This window comes from Jaculus jaculus, chromosome X, assembly GCF_020740685.1.
Source record: "Jaculus jaculus isolate mJacJac1 chromosome X, mJacJac1.mat.Y.cur, whole genome shotgun sequence".
Classification (NCBI taxonomy): Eukaryota; Metazoa; Chordata; class Mammalia; order Rodentia; family Dipodidae; genus Jaculus; species Jaculus jaculus.
The window spans coordinates 67,020,189-67,039,359 of NC_059125.1; the positions used below are offsets into that span (position 1 = coordinate 67,020,189).

Consider the following 19,171-nt stretch of genomic DNA (forward strand, 5'->3'; position numbering starts at 1 on the left):
AAAACCTTGAATAGCCAGAACAAATTTTAGCAACAAAAATAAGGCTGGTGCTATCACCATGCCCAATTTTAAGCTATATTACAAAGCCATAGTTCCAAAAGCACATGGTGTTGACACAAAGACAGACATGTAAATCAATGGAACAGAACAGAGGACCTAGATGTTAATCTAGGCAGCTACAGCCATGTGATTTTTAACAAAGATGACAAAAACATTCTTTGCAAAAAAGACAGCCTCTTCAACAAGTAGGGCTGGGAAAATTGGATATCTATATGTAGAAGGAAGAAAATAGATTGTTGTTTTTCTCCATGCACAAGAATCAAATCCAAGTGGATCAAGGTCTTCAATATCAGACCTGAAACTCTGAAATTGCTAGAGGAAAAGGCAGGGGAAACCCTTCAACATGTTAGTATAGGCAATGACTTTCTGAATGTAACCCCAATTACTCAGGAAATAAAACCACTAATCAACCACTGGGATCTCATGAAATTACAAAGCTTTTGTACAGCAAACGACACAGTGAATAGAGCAAAGAGACAATCTACAGAAGGTTAGAAAATGTTTGCCAGCTATACATCTGACAAAGTATTAATATACAGAATGTACAAAAAAATGCAAAAAAAAAACCCAGCACAATAAGAAATCAAACAACCCAATTAAAAAATGGGCTATGGAACTAATAGAGAATTCTCACTGTAAGAAATACAAATGGAATATGAACATCTAAAAATTGCGCTACATCCGTAGCCATCAGGGAAATGCAAATTAAAACTACTTTGAGATTCCATGTCACTCCTGTCAGAATGACTACCATCAAGAAAACAAATGACAATAAATGTTGGCGAGGAGCCAGGCGTGGTGGCTCATGCCTTTAATCCCAGCACTTGGGAGGCAGAGGTAGGAGGATTGCCATGAGTTCGAGGCCACCCTGAGACTCCATAGTGAATTCCAGGTCAGCCTAGGCTAGAGTAAGACCCTACCTCGAAAAACCAAAAAAAAAAAAAAAAATGTTGGCGAGGATGCAATAAAAGGGGAGCCCTTTTACACTGTTTGTGGGAATGTAATCTGGTACAGCCATTGTGGAAATCAGTGTGGAGGTTCTTGAGATAGGAAAAAATAGATTTACCATATGATCCAGCCCTCCTAGGCATATATCCTAATGACTCTTCTCACTACCTTAGAGATACTTGCACAACTATGTCTATTGCTGCTCTATTCACAATAGCTAGGAAATAGAACCAGCCTAGATATCCCTCCACAAATGAATGGATAATAATGATGTGGCACATTTACACAATGGAGTTCTATTCAGCAGTAAAGAAGAATGAAATTATGAAATATGCAGAGAAATGGATGGTCTGGAAAGTATTATACTAATTGAGGTAACCCAGGCCCAGAAAGCCAAATGTCACATGTTCTCTCTCACATGTCAATCCTAGCTACAAATGTATAGACTTGTGTGTGAACTGGAACCAAAAATCTGTAGCAGAGGCCAGTAATCTAGAAAAAGGCTATAAGGGGGCTGGAGAGATGGCTTAGCGGTTAAGCGCTTGCCTATGAACCTAAGGACCCCGGTTCGAGGCTGGGTTCCCCAGGTCCCACGTTAGCCAGATGCACAAGGGGGCGCACGCGTCTGGAGTTCGTTTGCAGAGGCTGGAAGCCCTGGCGCGCCCATTCTCTCTCTCTCCCTCTATCTGTCTTTCTCTCTGTGTCTGTCGCTCTCAAATAAATAAATAAATAATAAAAATAAAAAAATTTTTTTAAAAAAGCAAAAAAAAAAAAAGACAAAGGCTATAAGGGAGGGAAGAGAAGGAAGGACTTAAGTGGATGGTATATATGTATGTAGAAGAACAGGTTAAAGGGAGGGGAAAGGTCTAAGTGAGGTCATAAGAGATTGTGTAAAAGAAGAGTGGGGGGGACAGTCAATGAAAATTCAATATATTCTGAATAAGACATACAAAAACCTGCTTTTTTGAATAATCACAAGTCCAGAAGCCATATATTGTTAGTAGAAAATCTTCATTGCCAGACATGGGATACCTTCCAGTGAGTTGTTGGCCAGGGGGTCACTGTTGTCTCCAAAACATTACAGGCTATTGCCATGTTCCCTGGTTTCCCTTAAGAAAGAGATGGTAAGACTCTATTGCTGAAGACTTCACTTGCCTGAGTGGCAAAGTCACTGAGAAATCAAGCTGATGCTGAGCAGAAAATCTTCTCCCTGTAGCCCAGCCAATGGAAAGCTGGAAAAAGCTACACTATATGCATCCTTATGGGAGACAGACGTCATCAGTGATGAAAACAGTGGACACTGGAAGCCTCAAGTTTGGCCAGACAGGCCAAATGACTGAAAGAGTGCAATAGTGGCATATCTGCTCTGGGGCATACTAACTGCTCTCTAACTGGACTGAAGGCCCACTCTATGGGAGGGAATAGATGCCTGGTACTGAAAACCTAATCAAAAGCTTATGTCAGGGGAGGTCATGAGCCTTAGGGGTATAAAGCCTGCTCTTGTCAGGATAAATGCATATATTATTCTCACCAAATTGCCCTGAAAGCACTAAACTTAATGTTCATATTCATATATTAATGCTACTCTCACTTCTGGTTAGAGAAGCTTCTCTTTTCAGATGGTGATGACCACTGAAATGATCCAAAAGGCACGATAATGCTGAGGAGAAGGCATGGAGGAATGTCCAGCACTGAAACATCTCACACCCTCCAAGACTCAAGGTCCATTGCGGAAGAGGTGGAGGAAAGAATGTAAGAGCCAAAGGAAGGGTACCACTCCTCATACAACTGTCTGAACAGATCTTGGCCTCGATATCCATGACCTTACAGTGGCTAGCAATACCTACACAAGACTCTCAAAATAGAAGAAAAAGATGATGACATCAAATTAAAAGAAACACATGGAGAGAGGGAAGGGATATGACGGAGAGCAGAGCTATGAAGGGGAAAGTGGGGGGAAGGAAATAACATGGTTTGTTGCCTGTAAGTATAGAAGTTGTCAATAAAAAAAAAATTTTTTTAAAGAATAATTATTCACAAAAGAAGAACCAAAATGAGAACCCTTTCCTTCTTATCCCATCTCTGCTTCCCTGTCTACCAAGATGTGAGCAAGTTACCATTGCACAGCATCCAGACGTTCTTGGTGTCATACTTTCCCAGACATGAAGGACTGTACCCTTTAAACCATTTAGTGATATTTTCCTGTCCCTCAGCTGGCATCTTCTTTATGCTGTCACATGGACCCTGGGAAATCCTGGTGGGGAAATGGATTTGCTTGGTCTTGCTGCCATTAGGCATGAATGACAAAGCCTATGCTTGTTTGTTATTAGCCTTACAACTGGATATACTTCTTAGAGAAAGGCCACACTAGAACTTACATTTCCTGGAACATGGAAGGGATGGGAGTGAAAAATTCTGTGGATGAGATGAATGGGAATATAGAAGTACTTAACGTACCAAGACACATTTATGTAAAGATAATAGTGTAGCCGGGCGTGGTGGCGCACGACTTTAATCCCAGCACTCGGGAGGCAGAGGTAGGAAGATCGCAGTGAGTTCGAGGCCACCCTGAGACTACATAGTGAATTCCAGGTCAGCCTGAGCCAGAGTGAGACCCTACCTCGAAACCCCCCCCCAAAAAAAAAAAGATAATAGTGTAGACATCCCACTGCACACACTGTAGGCTTCGTTTTCTGGCCCCAAGCTGTTTGCTGCACCTGTCCTTCCTGTGAATCAAATTTCCCTCCAAGACATGGTCTCCAAAACCTGTGTATCTGGTCCTTTGTGATCAGGTTCTTCTGATGTAAGTTTCACTCTCCTCATTTGCTGAATTTTTGAAGTGTGTCAAAACTGCTTACAGATCATAAGCTTTAGATTCTCCATTAGAGAAAGTGGAAATAAAGACACAGCTTGAAAAACTAGCCTGAATATGAACTCAGATAATGTTTACAAAGTTTTTAGCCAAGCAATTGTATATAATAAATTCAAGGTCTGGAGAGATGGCTTGGCAGTTAAGGCACTTACCTGTGAAGCCTAAGGACCCACGTTCAACTCTTCAGATCCTATGTAAGCCAGATGTACAGTGTGATGCAAGTGCACAAATTTGCACATGCACACAAGGTGATGCACACACATGTGAAGTTCAATTACAGTTTCCGGAGGCCCTGGCATGCCAATTCTCTCTCTCTTTCATTCTCACTCTTGTTCTCTTGCATAAAAAAGGCCAGTCTGTTGGGCTTGGGCTGGAGAAATGGCTTAGCAATTAAGACACTTTCTTGAAAAGCCAAAGGATCCAGGTTCGATTCCCCAGGATCCAAGTAAGCCAGAAGCACAAGGTGGCACATGCATATGGAGTGTGTTTACAGTGGCTGGAGGCCCTGACATGCCCATTCTTTTTCTCTCAAATAAATAAACAAATTTTTAATGAGAGAGAGAGAAACCACCAGTGAAGATACTCAACAATGGGCACTGCAAGTCTTATATTTGATCAGCCAGGCCAAATGAGCCAATGGGTGCAATAGTGGCACGTCTGTCATGGTGGGAAACAAATGCCCTCTAATTGGATCAGATGCCCACTCCATTGGAGGGACTATATATCCCTGATACTGAAAACTTAAATCAGGGGTAGTCATGAGCCCTAGGGGTGTAATGTCTGCTTCTGTCTGGTTAAATGTATATACTATGCTCATCAAACTGCCCAGTAAGCACTTCTCTTAATGTTCATACCCATGTATTAATGCTACTCTCACTTTTGGTAGAGAACCTTCTCTTTTCAGATGGCAGTGACCTTGGCATGACTCAGAAGGCATCATGGTGCTGGAAAGAAGTTACTGGAGTGCTCAGTACTGTAATATCTCTATCACTACTTCCAAGGCTCAGGGTCTAATGCGAAGAGGTGGCGGAATGAATGTAAGAGCCAAAGGAAGGGTAGGACTCCTTATAACGTTCTCCCTCCAGACACAAAATGGCCTGGATATCCATGGCCTCACAGTGCCTGACACTACCTACACAAGACCATCATAATAGGAGGAAAAAATCATGACATTAAAATAAAAGAGAGACTGATTGAGATGGAGAGGGGATATAATGGGGAATGGAATTTCAAAGGGGAAAGTGGGGGGAAGGAGGGTATTACCATGGGATATTTTTTATAATCATGGAAGTTCTTAATAAAAACTTGAAAAAAAAGGCCAGAGGGAGGGCTAATCAAAATCAAGAGTATTCAAATAAATCATATGGAATCCTCCAGTTTCAGACAATGGAACACTCAGGAGCTATAGATTGTTGTTAGAAAATTTTCAGTGCCAGGGGTGGGATACCTCCAGTGAGTTGTTGGCCAGGGAGGTCCCTGATGCCCCCAAAACATTATAGGCCATTGACAATGCCCTTGGTTTCCCACCAGGAATAGATGGGAAGACCCTATTGCTGAAGACTCCACATACTTGGGCCGCAAGGCCACTGAGGAATCCTGCTGGAACTGAGCTGATAACCTCCTCCATGTAAACCAGCTGACAGAAAACTGGAATGAAGCCATTCTACATGCAGTTCAATGGGAGAAAGAGATATCACCAGTGAAGATACTCAACATTGGACATTGCAAGCCTTATAACTGGCCAGCCAGCCCAAATGAGCCAACAGGTGCAATAGTGGCACGTCTGTCATGGTGGAAACCAACTGCCCTCCAATTGGACTGGAGGCCCGCTCTATGGGGGGAAACACATCTCTGATACTGAAAACTTAAAACAGGGGTAGTCATGAGCCCTAGGGGTGTAACATCTGCTGATGTCGGGCTAAATGTACATACTATGCTTATCAGACTGCCCAGTAAGCACTTCTCTTAATATTTATACTCTTATATTAACACTACTCTCACTTTGGGCAGAGAATCTTCTCTTTTCAGATAGAAGTGACTTTGGGATGACTCAGAAGATATCATAGTGCTGGAAAGAAGTGACTGGAGTACTGAGTAACATCTTGATTACACCTTCCAAGGCTCAGGGTCTAATGCGGAAGAGGTGGCAGAAAGAATGTAAGAGCCAAAGGAAGGGTAGGACTTCGTACAACGTGCTCCCTCCAGACATAAAATGGCCTGGATATCCATGACCTCATAGTGCCTGATACTACCTACACAAGACCATCATAAGAGGAGGAAAAGACCATGACATCAAAATAAAAGAGAGACTGATTGAGATGGGGAGGGGATATGATGGAGAATGGAATTTCAAAGGGGAAAGTGTGTGTGTGGGAGGGAAGGGTATTGCCATGGGATACTTTTTATAATCATGGAAAATGTTAATAAAAATTGAGGGGAAAAAAAGGCCAGTCTTTTCGGCTTCTCTTAAACATTTTTTTTTTAATTCTAAATAAGCTGGGAATGGTGGTGCATGGTTTATATCCCAGCAATTGGGAGGCAGAGGTAGGAGGATCACCATGAATTCAAGGCTATCCTGAGACTACATAGTGAGTTCCAGGTCAGCCTGAACTAGAGTGAGACCCTACCTCGAAAAACCAAACAACAGGGCTGGAGAAATGGCTTAGTAAGTAATAGGAAAGTCAACAGTATTTCAGGGAATTCATGTCCCCATTCTTCCAAAACAAAAAAGCAAACCTCAGACTGACACAATGTCTAGGATGTAGGTAAGAACACAACTAACATCTATAGCTGAGGAAACAAGGGAAGAGGATAGGGGAGGAAGGGAAGGGGAAAGAGGAGAAACATTTGAAATTCAGAATTACTGTTCAGCCCTTATCCCTCAGTGTTCCATTCCAAATATCATGTACTCTCACCATTATGATGCGTTTTAACAGAAATAATTATAGTATGTCCAACTCTGGGTTTCATTAATCTTTTATCTATGTGATTCCCATTGTAATGCTTCCTTGTGATAAGGAGTTTCATCTTTTTTGAGTGGTATGTGTGGTGTGGCAAATGCACGTGTGCAGATGCGTGCAGAAGGCCAGAGGAGAATGTTCAGTGTCCTCCTATATCATTCTTCCACTTGTTTCCTTGGGACAGAGTCTCTCGCTGAACCTGGAGCTTCCATTTTCAATCAGACTGGCTGAGCAATGTGCACTAGTGATTCTCCTGTCTCTGCTCTTTACAGACCATACTTATAAGATTGCATGGTCATGCACAGCTTTTTTGTTTGTTTGTTTTTGTTGTTCTGTTTTGTTTTTGAGGCAAACCCAACAGACTGGCCCTTTATTGATGAGAGTGAGAGCAACCGAGAGAGAATTGGCGAATTGGCGTGCCAGGGCCTCCAGCCACTGTAATTGAACTCCAGACACCTGTAACCTTGTGGGCATGTGCAACCTTGTCCTTGTGTCACCTTGTGCATCTGGCTTAAGTGGGATCTGGAGAGTCAAACATGGGTCCTTAGGCTTCGCACGCAAGCATCTTAACCACTAAGCCATCTCTCCAGCCCATCCAGAGCTTTTTATTATGTGGGTGTTGGGGATCAAACTCAGGCAATCTGAGACCCCATGCTTGTGCAGCAAATGCTCACAACCTGCTGAGCCATTTCCCTGTTTCTTTACCTTGTCTTTGAATGTTGACTGAGACTTGATCATCTTCTCAAAGTACTCACCTCAACAGCCATGCACTTAGTCCAAACACAACCTCTTCTATTATTTGGAAATGCTTTGTGGGCAATTGCCTTAGAATGTAGAGCATATTTCTGAATATGCTAGAGTGTCACATCTCTATCCATTGTGAAAAAGATAATTCTGGGAAGTAGCCAAGATTCATCTTAAGGGTAGCAAGTAAAGTGAACAAAGTGAAAAGGGTTGTTTCTAACAGTGGCTCATGAAAGTGTTCCCAAGAGCAGTTTAAACAAGGTCTAAGTTTCTTCTGAGCCATGACATGCTTGCAATGCCTATGGCACCTCAAGAAAACAACTTTAAATGGCAATTACTTGGCAGCCAATAAGCTGGCTGGCTTTAGTACTAAAACAGAGTCAGCTGCAGTTCTTTCTAGTCATTTCATATTTCAAATCAAGGAATAATTGAGACTAAGAGGACATGTAATATAAGGGGTTGAAATGGGCCTTAAATATTGCCCAAATTGGGCTTGGACTGTAACTCATTAACAGAGGGCTTGCCGAGCATACACAAGGCCCTGAGGTCAATCCCCAGCACCACAAAATATTTGCCCAAATTTTATTCTATCCTACTTCCAGACTTTCAGAAAACACCTTGATAGCTTTTTGCCCTAGGGGTGATTTTAACACACACAATTAACTAAAATGAAGGGCCATATTATTTATACAGTCTAAGATGTATTTGGTACTGCCCAAGGTGACTTATAAAATTTATATTTTTAGTCCCCTTCAAAAGAAATTACTTATCTTTTTAAGTTTTCCTTGGCTAATCAGTCAAAAACTGACAATTTTTTTTCTAAGAAATCATACCACCAATGTAACTTAAACTAGATGTTGGGGGAAATAATTAAAACAAACACAAACAAGATGTCACATAGAAGCAGGATTATAAGCACATGGGAGAATTTTGGAATCAACTGTCAGTGGAAATATTCTGCCACTTCCTGTGGACCTGGGCAAATTATCCAATGTCTGTATCTTACTTGTGTCACTTAGAAAACAGCGTGTGGACTTCCAGTAAAGATGGCATTGTAGGAACCAAGCCAAAGCAGACTAGGGGAGAAAAAGGCAAAAAGAAAAAAAAGATTAGCAAAATACACTCATCTACTAAAAAGTGAGATGTATAAGAAATTACCAACTCTAGCAGGGAAGTAGGAGAGATCCAGAGTGTCTAGAGCCTACATAGGCAGGCAGAAATGGCTCCAGCAGTGGTGGCGCCAGGTCCAGGTAGAAGACTTGGCTTGAGCCACAGGAACAGCCAGGTGAGGGGATTTTCCACTCATACCAGAGCTCTTCACAAACTCAGAAATGTGAAGGGAGAACCGCAGCCAACAATGGAGGAGCAGATCACAAGGGAGAGGATCACGTGGACCAGCAGGAGAATTAGAATCACCATCCACAGCCTCCCCACCCCCACTGCCAGCACAAGTGCCTGCAAGCACCAGAGACCTGGGGAAGGGAGCTCACAGTACCCAGCACCGGTGACCAGAGCAGCAATACAATGACCCAGCCATCCTGCTTGGACCCACAGTGCACCAAAGAGGGACCCAAGCAGGAGCATAGCATCACTGAGACCAAAATCATTGCTAAAGGTAACTGGGCTTACACCAGATCAGTACCCACCAAATAAGGCTGGTACATAGGCCTTAACTGGAAGTGTCAATTGCACCTTCCATATCAGGATAAATTATATGTTAAATCTGATGGATAGTTGGATTTACCATTCTTGTTTTGTATGTTTTTTTGGTTTTTCGAAGTAGGGTCTCACTCTGGTCCAGGCTGACCTGGAATTAACTCTGTCATCTCAGGGTGGCCTTGAATTCATGGCAATCCTCCTACCACTGCCTCCCGAGTGCTGGGATTAAAGGCATGTGCCACCACGCCCGGCTTGGATTTACCATTCTTAAATAAGCTATATTTTGGACTTGTTATTTATTGCTTCTTGATTTATAGTGGCTTTGTTTTGTCTTCTGCTGAATATTAGGGGACTAACACCATTGCTTCTTAAGCTTTTCCATAAAATATAAAAGAAGGAATCCTACCAAACTCCTTCTATGAAGCCAGCATCAGCCTGATATCAAAACCAGGAAAAGATAGAACAAAAAAGAAAATTACAGACAAATCCCCCTCATGAACATAGATGCAAAATTCTCAACAAAATATTGGCAAACAGAATATAAGAATATATCAGAAAGATCATTCACTACAACCAAGTAGGCTTTATCCAAGAGAAGCAGCATAGTTCAACATATGCAAATATGCAAAAAATAAATATAATACATTATATAAATGGACTTTACGACAAAAATCACACAATCATCTCATTAGATGCAGAGAAAGCATTTGACAAAATCCACCATCCCTTCATGATAAAAGTTCTACACAGACAGGGAATAGAAGGAATATATTTCAACATAGTAAAGGCTATTTATGACAAGCCTATAGCCAACATATTACTAAACGGGGAAAAACTGGAAGCTTTTCCACTAAAATCAGGAACAAGACAAGGGTGTCCAGTGTCCCCACTTTTATTAACTATAGTACTGGAAGTCTTAGCCATAGCAATCAGGCAAGAGATGCACATAAAAGGGATACAAATTGGAAAGAAAGAGATCAAGTTATCATTATTTTCAGATGACATGATTCTACACATAAAGGACCCTAAAGACTCTACCAGCAAGCTGATAGAGTTGATAAATACCTATAGTGATGTAGCAGGATACAAAATAAACTCACAGGAATCAGTAGCCTTCCTATATGCTAAAAACTAACACAAAGGATGAAATCAGAGAATCACTCCCATTCACAATTGCATCAAAAAGAATAAACTACCTTGGAATGAACCTAACCAAGGAAGTGAAGGATCTCTTCAATGAAAACTTTAAAACGCTCAAGCGAGAAATTGCAGAAGACACTAGGGAATGGAAAAACATCATTTCTTCTTGGATAGGAAGAATCAATATTGTGAAAATAGCAATAATACAAAAAGCAATCTATGCATTTAATGCAATCCCCATCAAAATATCAATGGTATTCTTCAAGGGAAAAAAAAAAACAATCCAAAATTTCATTTGGAAGCACAAAAAAATCTCAAATGTCTAAAACAATTTTGTGCAACAAAAATAAGGCTGGTGGTATCACCATACCTGATTTTAACCTATACTACAGAACTATAGTAACAAAAACAGCATGGGACTGGCACAAAAGCAGATATGTAGATAAATGGAACAGAATAGAGGACCCAGATGTAAGTCCTCGTAGCTATAGCCACCTGATATTCAACAAAAATGCCAAAAATACTCATTGGAGAAAAGACAGCCTCATAAGCAAATAATGCTTGGAAAACTGGATATGTATCTTCAGAACGATGAACATAGATTCTTCTCTCCCTCCATGCACAAAAATTAAGTCCAAATTGATTAAAGACCTTAATATCAGACCTGAGTCTCTGAAACTGCTAGAGGAAAAAGTAGGTGAAACCCTTCAACATATTGGTCTTGGCAAGGGCTTTCTGAATATAACATCAATTGCTCAGGCAATAAAACCACAGATTAACTGCTGGGACCTCATGAAATTACAAAGATTTTGTATGGAAAAGACACCATGAATAAAGCAAACAGGCAGCCTACAGAATGGGGAAAAATCTTTGCCAGCTATACATCTGATAGAGGATTAATATCTAGGATATGCAAAGAACTCAAAAAATTAAATAATAAGAAATCAAACAAGCCAATTAAAAAATGGCCTATGGAAACAAGAAAAATCCAACCAAAAGAGCTCCAGAAGGAAAGAAATAATTAAAATCAGAGCAGATTAATGAATTGGAAACCAAGGAAACAATTAAGGCAATTGACAAAACAAAGAGCTGGTTCTTTGAAAAAATAAACAAGATTGACAAACCTCTGGCCAATTTGATCAAGCAAAAAAAAGGAGAGGCTCCAAATTAACAAAATTCAAAATGAAAAAGGAGAGATCACAACAGACATAAGTGAAATTGGGAGAATCATCAGGACTTATTTCAAAAACCTCTACTCCACAAAACTGGAAAATGTGGAGGAGATGGGTAAATTACTGGACACATATCATCTACTAAAGCTAAATTCAGAGCAGATTAATCACCTCAATGAACCCATCACACTCATGGAGATTGAAAAAGTAGTAAAAAACCTCCCCAAAAAGAAGAGTCCAGGACCAAATGGATTCACAGCCGAATTTTATCAAACCTTCATGGAAGAACTCAAACCAATCTTCCTAAAACTGTGCCACACGATTGATGAACAGGGAAAGCTACCCAACTGCTTCTATGAAGCTAGTATCACCCTAATTCCAAAACCAGGCAGAGATGCCACAAGAAAAGAAAACTACCGGCCTATTTCCCTAATGAACATAGATGCAAAGATCCTGAACAAAATACTCGCAAACTGAATCCAACAAAACATCAAAAGCATTATCCACCTTGACCAAGTGGGATTTATCCCAGGAACACAAGGGTGGTTCAACATACGAAAATCTGTCAATGTAATACACCACATAAACAAGCTTAAACATAAAATCCACATGATCATTTCGATAGATGCAGAAAAGGCCTTTGACAAGATACAACATCACTTCATGATCAAAACATTGGAGAGAATCGGCATGGCCGGTTCACATCTTAACATAATAAAGGCAATATACAAAGCTCCAAAGGCCCAAATAATACTTAATGGAGAGAGACTAGAGGAATTCCCACTAAGATCAGGAACAAGACAGGGATGTCCTCTCTCACCTCTGCTTTCAATATAGTTCTGGAAGTCCTAGCTCAAGCAATAAGACAGGAGAAGGAAATAAAAGGGATACAATTTGGAAAGGAAGAAATTAAGTTAGCTCTATTCACTGATGACATGATAATATATGTAAGAGACCCAAGAGACTCCATACCCAAACTCCTGAAGGTGATTAACTCCTATAGCAAAGTAGCAGGATACAAAATCAATGCACAACAATCGGTAGTATTTCTGTACGCAAAGGACAAAGATACAGAAAAAGAAAGAAGGGACATAGTCCCATTTTCAATAGCAACAACAACAACAACAAAAATACCTTGGAATAACATTAACCAAGGAAGTAAAAGATCTATACAACAAAAATATAAAAACTCTCAAAAAAGAAATTGAAGAGGACTTGAGAAGATGGAAAGAACTTACATGCTCCTGGATAGGCAGAATTAACATTGTGAAGATGACAATCCTATCAAAGGCAATGTATAGATGTAACGCAATTCCAATAAAAATCCCTACAGTGTTCTTCACAGAGATAGATAAAATGATCTCAAATTTCATATGGAAAAACAGAAGACCTCGCATATCCAAACATATCCTCAGCAATAGGAATACCTCTGGTGGCATCACCATACCTGATCTAAAGCTATACTACAAAGCCATAGTAATAAAAACAGTATGGTACTGGCATAAAAACAGGAGTATAGACCAATGGAATATACTTGAGGACCTGGATTTTGGGTCAAGCAACTATAGCTACTTGATATTCGACAAAGGCCCGAACAATATAGACTGGAAAAAAGATAGCATCTTCAACAAATGGTGTTGGACAAACTGGATAACCACATGCAGGAAACTAAAACTTGATCCACACATTTCACCATGTACTACACTCAAATCCAAATGGATCAAAGACCTCAATATAAGACCAGAAACTCGAATGCTATTGGAAGAAAATTTAGGAAGTACTTTCCATGATATAGGAATGGAAAAAGACTTCCTGAACAAAACCCCATTGGCTCACGTTCTTAAACAGTCACTCAACCAATGGGATCATATGAAGCTGAAGAGTTTCTTTACAGACAAGCATATAATAAGCAAAGTCAATAGAATACCCACAGAATGGGAGAAAATATTTGTGGATTATCCAACTTATAGAGGCCTAATCTCTAGAATCTACAAAGAACTCAAAATTCTAAATAATAATAAGACAAACACCCGACTCACAAAATGGAGCACAGAGTTGAACAGGCAGTTCACAGAGGAAGATATACAAATGGCAAACACACACTTAAGAAAATGTCCAACATCCCTAATCAGAGAAATGCAAATTAAAACAACTATGAGATTCCACCTTACCCCAATATGGACAGCCAACATCAAAAAATCAAATGAAAATAAATGCTGGCAAGGATGTGGAGAAGCAGGAACACTCATTCACTGTTGGTGGGAATGTAGGATGGTACAACCACTTTGGAAAGCAATATGGACACTCTTGAAAAAGCTGACTATAGAGATACCAACAGACCCAGTTATACCCTTACTGGGCATCTACCCTAAAACCTTCAAACCACAGGCCAGAGAGATTTGCTCAACCATGTTTGTAGCAGCCCAATTTGTAATAGCTAAAAGCTGGAATCAACCCAGATGTCCATCACTAGAAGAATGGATAACTAAGATGTGGTATATCTACATAATTGAATTCTATACAGCAGTAAGAAAAAATGACACAAAGAAATTTGAGGAAAAATGGTTGAACCTGGAACAGATCATTCTCAGTGAATTTACCCAATCACAGAAAAAAAAAAGCCACATAGTCTCACTCATCTACAGCACCTAACCTGAATCTACCCAAGATGCCTTACATACCCAGCAAGCACCTCATGGACTAGACACTAGGAGGGATGGGGAGGGAGAGGAGGGCATTGAAGTGGTCGGAAACACTAATCTGGATCCAAACAGCAATGGTACCACAAAATTCTACTTCCTAAAAGGCAGACCAAATGGCTGAACCTTCACTAGACTCTTACAGGAAATACCTGAACCACAAGACACTGGAGAGGGTAGGATCAAGACTAACCTAAATCTTCTACATCTTATCCCCCTCCCTCTACCCCTCCCCCTCTCTCTTCTCTAACTCTTGTATATTAGTTATGTTTTTCCTCATTTTCTTAGTGGGCACTGACCTGTAAACCCCACTACCAGCATGGGGCTATCATCCACAATGAGCTTTTGATCAGAGAAACCTACAAGGTTTCCTAAAACAATGACAGACTTCTGTCAAAGTACTTGATGACCCACCAAAGGTCAGTGGTAAGACCCTATTGCTGAAAACTTCATACGCAGCTGAAATGTAGAATGGAACGGCATGGCTGGAAGCCAGGAGAGAGTCAGTCCCCAGACAGTCAGCGTGTCTAGTGCCAGAAGGGGCTACATGGGAGACTGGGGGAAATGACCAATATCTGTCCAAGCAACTCATGGTCTAACCTAATTAGCAACAAATAACCTGGTGTGATGCCCACACAAGTGCAATAGCGGCACACAGCCATGGTGGGGAACCAACTGCTCTTGACTTGGCTAACTGATCCCCTCAGTGGTACGAGACCCATAGCTGGAGCTGGGAAACAAGTCAGAATCATATCCAAACATAAGCCCACCTTCCAATAACCATTGGAAGTACATTAACCATGGAGTACAAGAGGGCCTACACTTATTAAACTCTATCAAAAAAGTAAGTGTTATCTCAATTTTATGGGTGCTAACTTACTCTCAATTGGAGAATCTGCTTCTCTTTTTCAGATAGATGCAGATCCTAAGGAGAAAGCTGCCCCAACATACCTCAAAAGGGGCCCGACTGAAACTAAAGAAAATTGGCGAAATAAGCAAGGGTGCTATTTTCCTGATGAAGTGGATACCAGCACAAAGGGGAAGGAGACCGACACAGAGAAAAATCAACTCCTCCCAAATCAGAGAGCCAGAGCCTCAGAGGCCCTCAACACCTCAGCACTGAAGCAGACCAAAAATGAACCCAAAATCGCTCAGGGAAATTTTGTGGAAGAGGGATCATAAAGAATGTCAGAGACACATGTTGGGTCATGATATTCAGAGACATTTATCGTACCAATAACTGTGGACTAACTCCACAATGCACGACCCATTTACATCAACAAGGTGGGTCCATTGGGAGGGGGTAGATCATGGATGAATGTAAACAAAGGTACCAAACTGCCTGTATTTGCTGAAAAGAAAACTAATAAATTAAATTAAATTTTAAAAAATGGCCTATGGAGCTAAATATAGAGTTCTCAAAAGAAGAAATACAGATTGCATATATGCATCTAAAAAATGTTCTACATCCCTAATCATCAGGGAAATGCAGATCAAAACTACGTTGAGATTCCATCTCACTCCTGTCAGATTGGCTACCATCATGAAAACAAATGACTATAAATGCTGGTGAGGATGTGGGCAATGAGGAACCCTTCTACACTGTTGGTGGGAGTGCAATCTGGTCCAGCCATTGTGGAAATCAGTGTGGAAGTTCCTAAAACAGCTAAAAATAGATCTACCATATGACTCAGCTATAGCACTCCTAGGCATATATCCTAGGGACTCATCTCGTTACCTTAGAGATACCTGCTCAACCATGTTTATTGCTGCTAAATTCATAATAGCTGAGAAATGTAGATGTCCCTGAACTGATGAATGGATAATGAAGATATGGCACATTTATTCAATGAAGTTCTATTCAGAGGTAAAGAAAAATGAAGTTATGAAATTTGTAGGAAAATGGATGGATCTGGAAAGGATTATACCAAGTGAGGTAACCCAGGCCCAGAAAGCCAAGCGCCACATGTTCTCTCTCATATGTGGATCCTAGCTACAGATGACTGGACTTCTGTGTGAGTAGGAAGAAGACTCAGTAGCAAAGGCTAATTCAGGTAGAAAAGATATATAAAGGGAAGAGAAAGGAAGGGAGTGGGGTACTTAATAGAATGGTATTGGTCTCCTGGGAGGAGGGGGCAAGAAGATGGTGGACGACCCCAGCGCTGCTGATAAACGTGGAGATCTGGAAGATCAAGAAGCTCATTAAGAGCTTGGAGGCGGCCCGAAGCAATGGCATGAGCATGATATCATTGATCATGCCTCCCAAAGACCAGATTTCACAAGTGGCAAAAATGTTAGCAGATGAATTTGGAACTGCATCTAACATTAAGTCACAAGTAAACCGCCTTTCAGTTCTGGGAGCCATTACATCTGTACAACAGAGACTCAAACTTTATAACAAAGTACCTCCAAATGGTCTGGTTGTTTACTGTGGAACAATTGTAACAGGTGAAGGAAAGGAAAAGAAAGTCAACATTGACTTTGAACCTTCAAACCAATTAATACATCCTTATATTTGTGTGACAAAAAATTCCATACAGAGGCTCTTACAGCACTACTTTCAGATGACAGCAAGTTTGGCTTTATTGTAATAGATGGCAGTGGTGCTCTTTTTGACACACTACAAGGAAACACAAGAGAAGTACTGCACAAGTTCACTGTGGATCTTCTAAAGAAACATGGCAGAGGAGGTCAGTAAGCCTTGCGTTTTGCCCGTTTAAGAATGGAAAAGCGACATAACTATGCTTGGAAAGTAGCAGAGACTGCTGTGCAGCTGTTTATTTCTGGGGATAAAGTGAATGTGGCTGGTCTCATTTTAGCTGGTTCGGCTGACTTTAAAACTGAATTAAGTCAATCTGATATGTTTGATCAAAGGTTGCAATCAAAAGTTTTAAAATTAGTTGATATTTCCTATGGTGGTGAAAATGGATTCAACCAAGCTATTGAGTTATCTCCTGAAGTCCTCTCCAATGCGAAGTTCATTCAAGAGAAGAAATTAATAGGGCGATACTTTGATGAAATTAGACAGGACACAGGCAAGTACTGCTTTGGAGTTAAAGATACACTAAAGGCTTTGGAAATGGGAGCTGTAGAAATTCTAATAGTCTATGAAAATCTGGATATAATGAGATATGTTCTTCATTGCCAAGGCACAGAAGAGAAGAAAATTCTCTATTTAACTCCAGAACAAGAGAAGGATAAATCTTACTTCACAGACAAAGAGACTGGACAGGAACATGAACTGATTGAGAGCATGCCCCTCTTGGAATGGTTTGCTAACAACTATAAAAATTTGGGGTTGGAGAGATGGCTTAGCCGTTAAGCGCTTGCCTGTGAAGCCTAAGGACACTGGTTGGAAGCTCAATTCCCCAGGACCCACGTTAGCCAGATGCACAAGGGGGCGCACGCATCTGGAGTTCGTTTGCAGTGGCTGGAAGCTCTGGCGAGCCTTCAAAAGTTAATAGAAGTGAGATCATACTGGTTTGTTTCTTATTTTTGATTGGGGGAAATATTAAACTGCTGCATTTTGCAGTGACCCATTTACATGGCATTCTCAGCTTAGACTGCATAAGAAGAAATAATACATGTGGTGAAATGTCAGAACCATTTCTCTCTTGGTCTCTGTTTAATATTGAAAGGGTGAGCTAATAAGAGTCAATTTTAACTGCCGGGCATGGTGGCGCATGCCTTTAATCCCAGCACTCGGGAGGCAGAGGTAGGAGGAGCGCTGAGAGTTCAAGGCCACCCTGAGAATACATAGTGAATTCCTGAGCTAGAGTGAGACCCTACCTTAGAAAACCAAAAAAAAAAAAAAAAGGCAATTTTGATGTCACTTCTCCATACTCCCCCCACCTCTCAGACTGTCAGTTTCAGAGATGCAGCTTGCATTACAAAGTTAAATTGACTGATGAAGCATTGGGGTCAGTATATTGTTTACCTCCATCTATTTGGCAGGCACACTTGTGTCCAGCATTTGGGAACCCTTTGTATTACTATCTTTTTTTTTTTTTTTTTTTTTAAATTATTATTTTATTTATTTGAGAGTGACAGACACAGAGACAAAGACAGATAAAGGGAGAGAGAAAGAATGGGCGCGCCAGGGCTTCCAGCCTCTGCAAACAAACTCCAGATGCGTGCGCCCCCTTGTGCATCTGGCTAATGTGGGACCTGGGGAACCGAGCCTCGAACCGGGGTCCTTAGGCTTCACAGGCAAGCGCTTAACCGCTAAGCCATCTCTCCAGCCCTGTATTACTATCTTTGATAAGGGTCCCGATAATCTCAGCCTACTACAAACCAGTTTGGGTTGGATATGATGGGGCTTCTGTGCTCTTGCTGGGATTGGGAGAAATAAAACATGCAATTTAAGTGGAAGCAAAAAATTTAAAGATTATTTTGTTTGCAGAATTATTTGCTTGGGTCTACTCTCAGTAAAGGGCGGTGGTCATGTTTCCTTGTGTTGGATGGCATGAGATTATGTGAACGTTTTTATTTTTTAAATGAACTGCAAGATTTTTCACAGGAATGACAGACATGTATGACCATGCATGTAATTATAAGCTCCTTATGGGGTTGGAGCATCCGTTTCAAATGTAGGACTTAAAAGCACCTCTCGGATAAGAAATTATGGGAGGGTGGGCAGGGGTGGGATGGGATGGAACATAGTTTCTGGCACCATAGACTAAACCATGTTGGATCCAAAAGTTGCCCAGAAAACCTGAAGCTTATGCTTCACAGCTGGGCTGTAAGTTGGACTTGAACCTAACTGAAGTGCAAGGCCATGGTGTGTTCAAGGTGGTGGCAGTGAACAAAGTGTATAGGATATGCCCGGTGGTAGCAACAGAAAAAAAAAAAAAGTATACTGAATGGATGTTGAAGGACCAAAGGCTTTACAAGTCAATTGGTATCACCTTCACACTG

At 40.9% G+C, this 19,171-nt stretch overlaps 1 pseudogene; it reads left to right on the forward strand.

The window, feature by feature from the left end:
• Positions 1-16,397: 16,397 nt before the first annotated feature.
• Positions 16,398-18,153, forward strand: LOC101603427 (annotated as a pseudogene).
• The last annotated feature ends 1,018 nt before the right edge of the window (positions 18,154-19,171 follow it).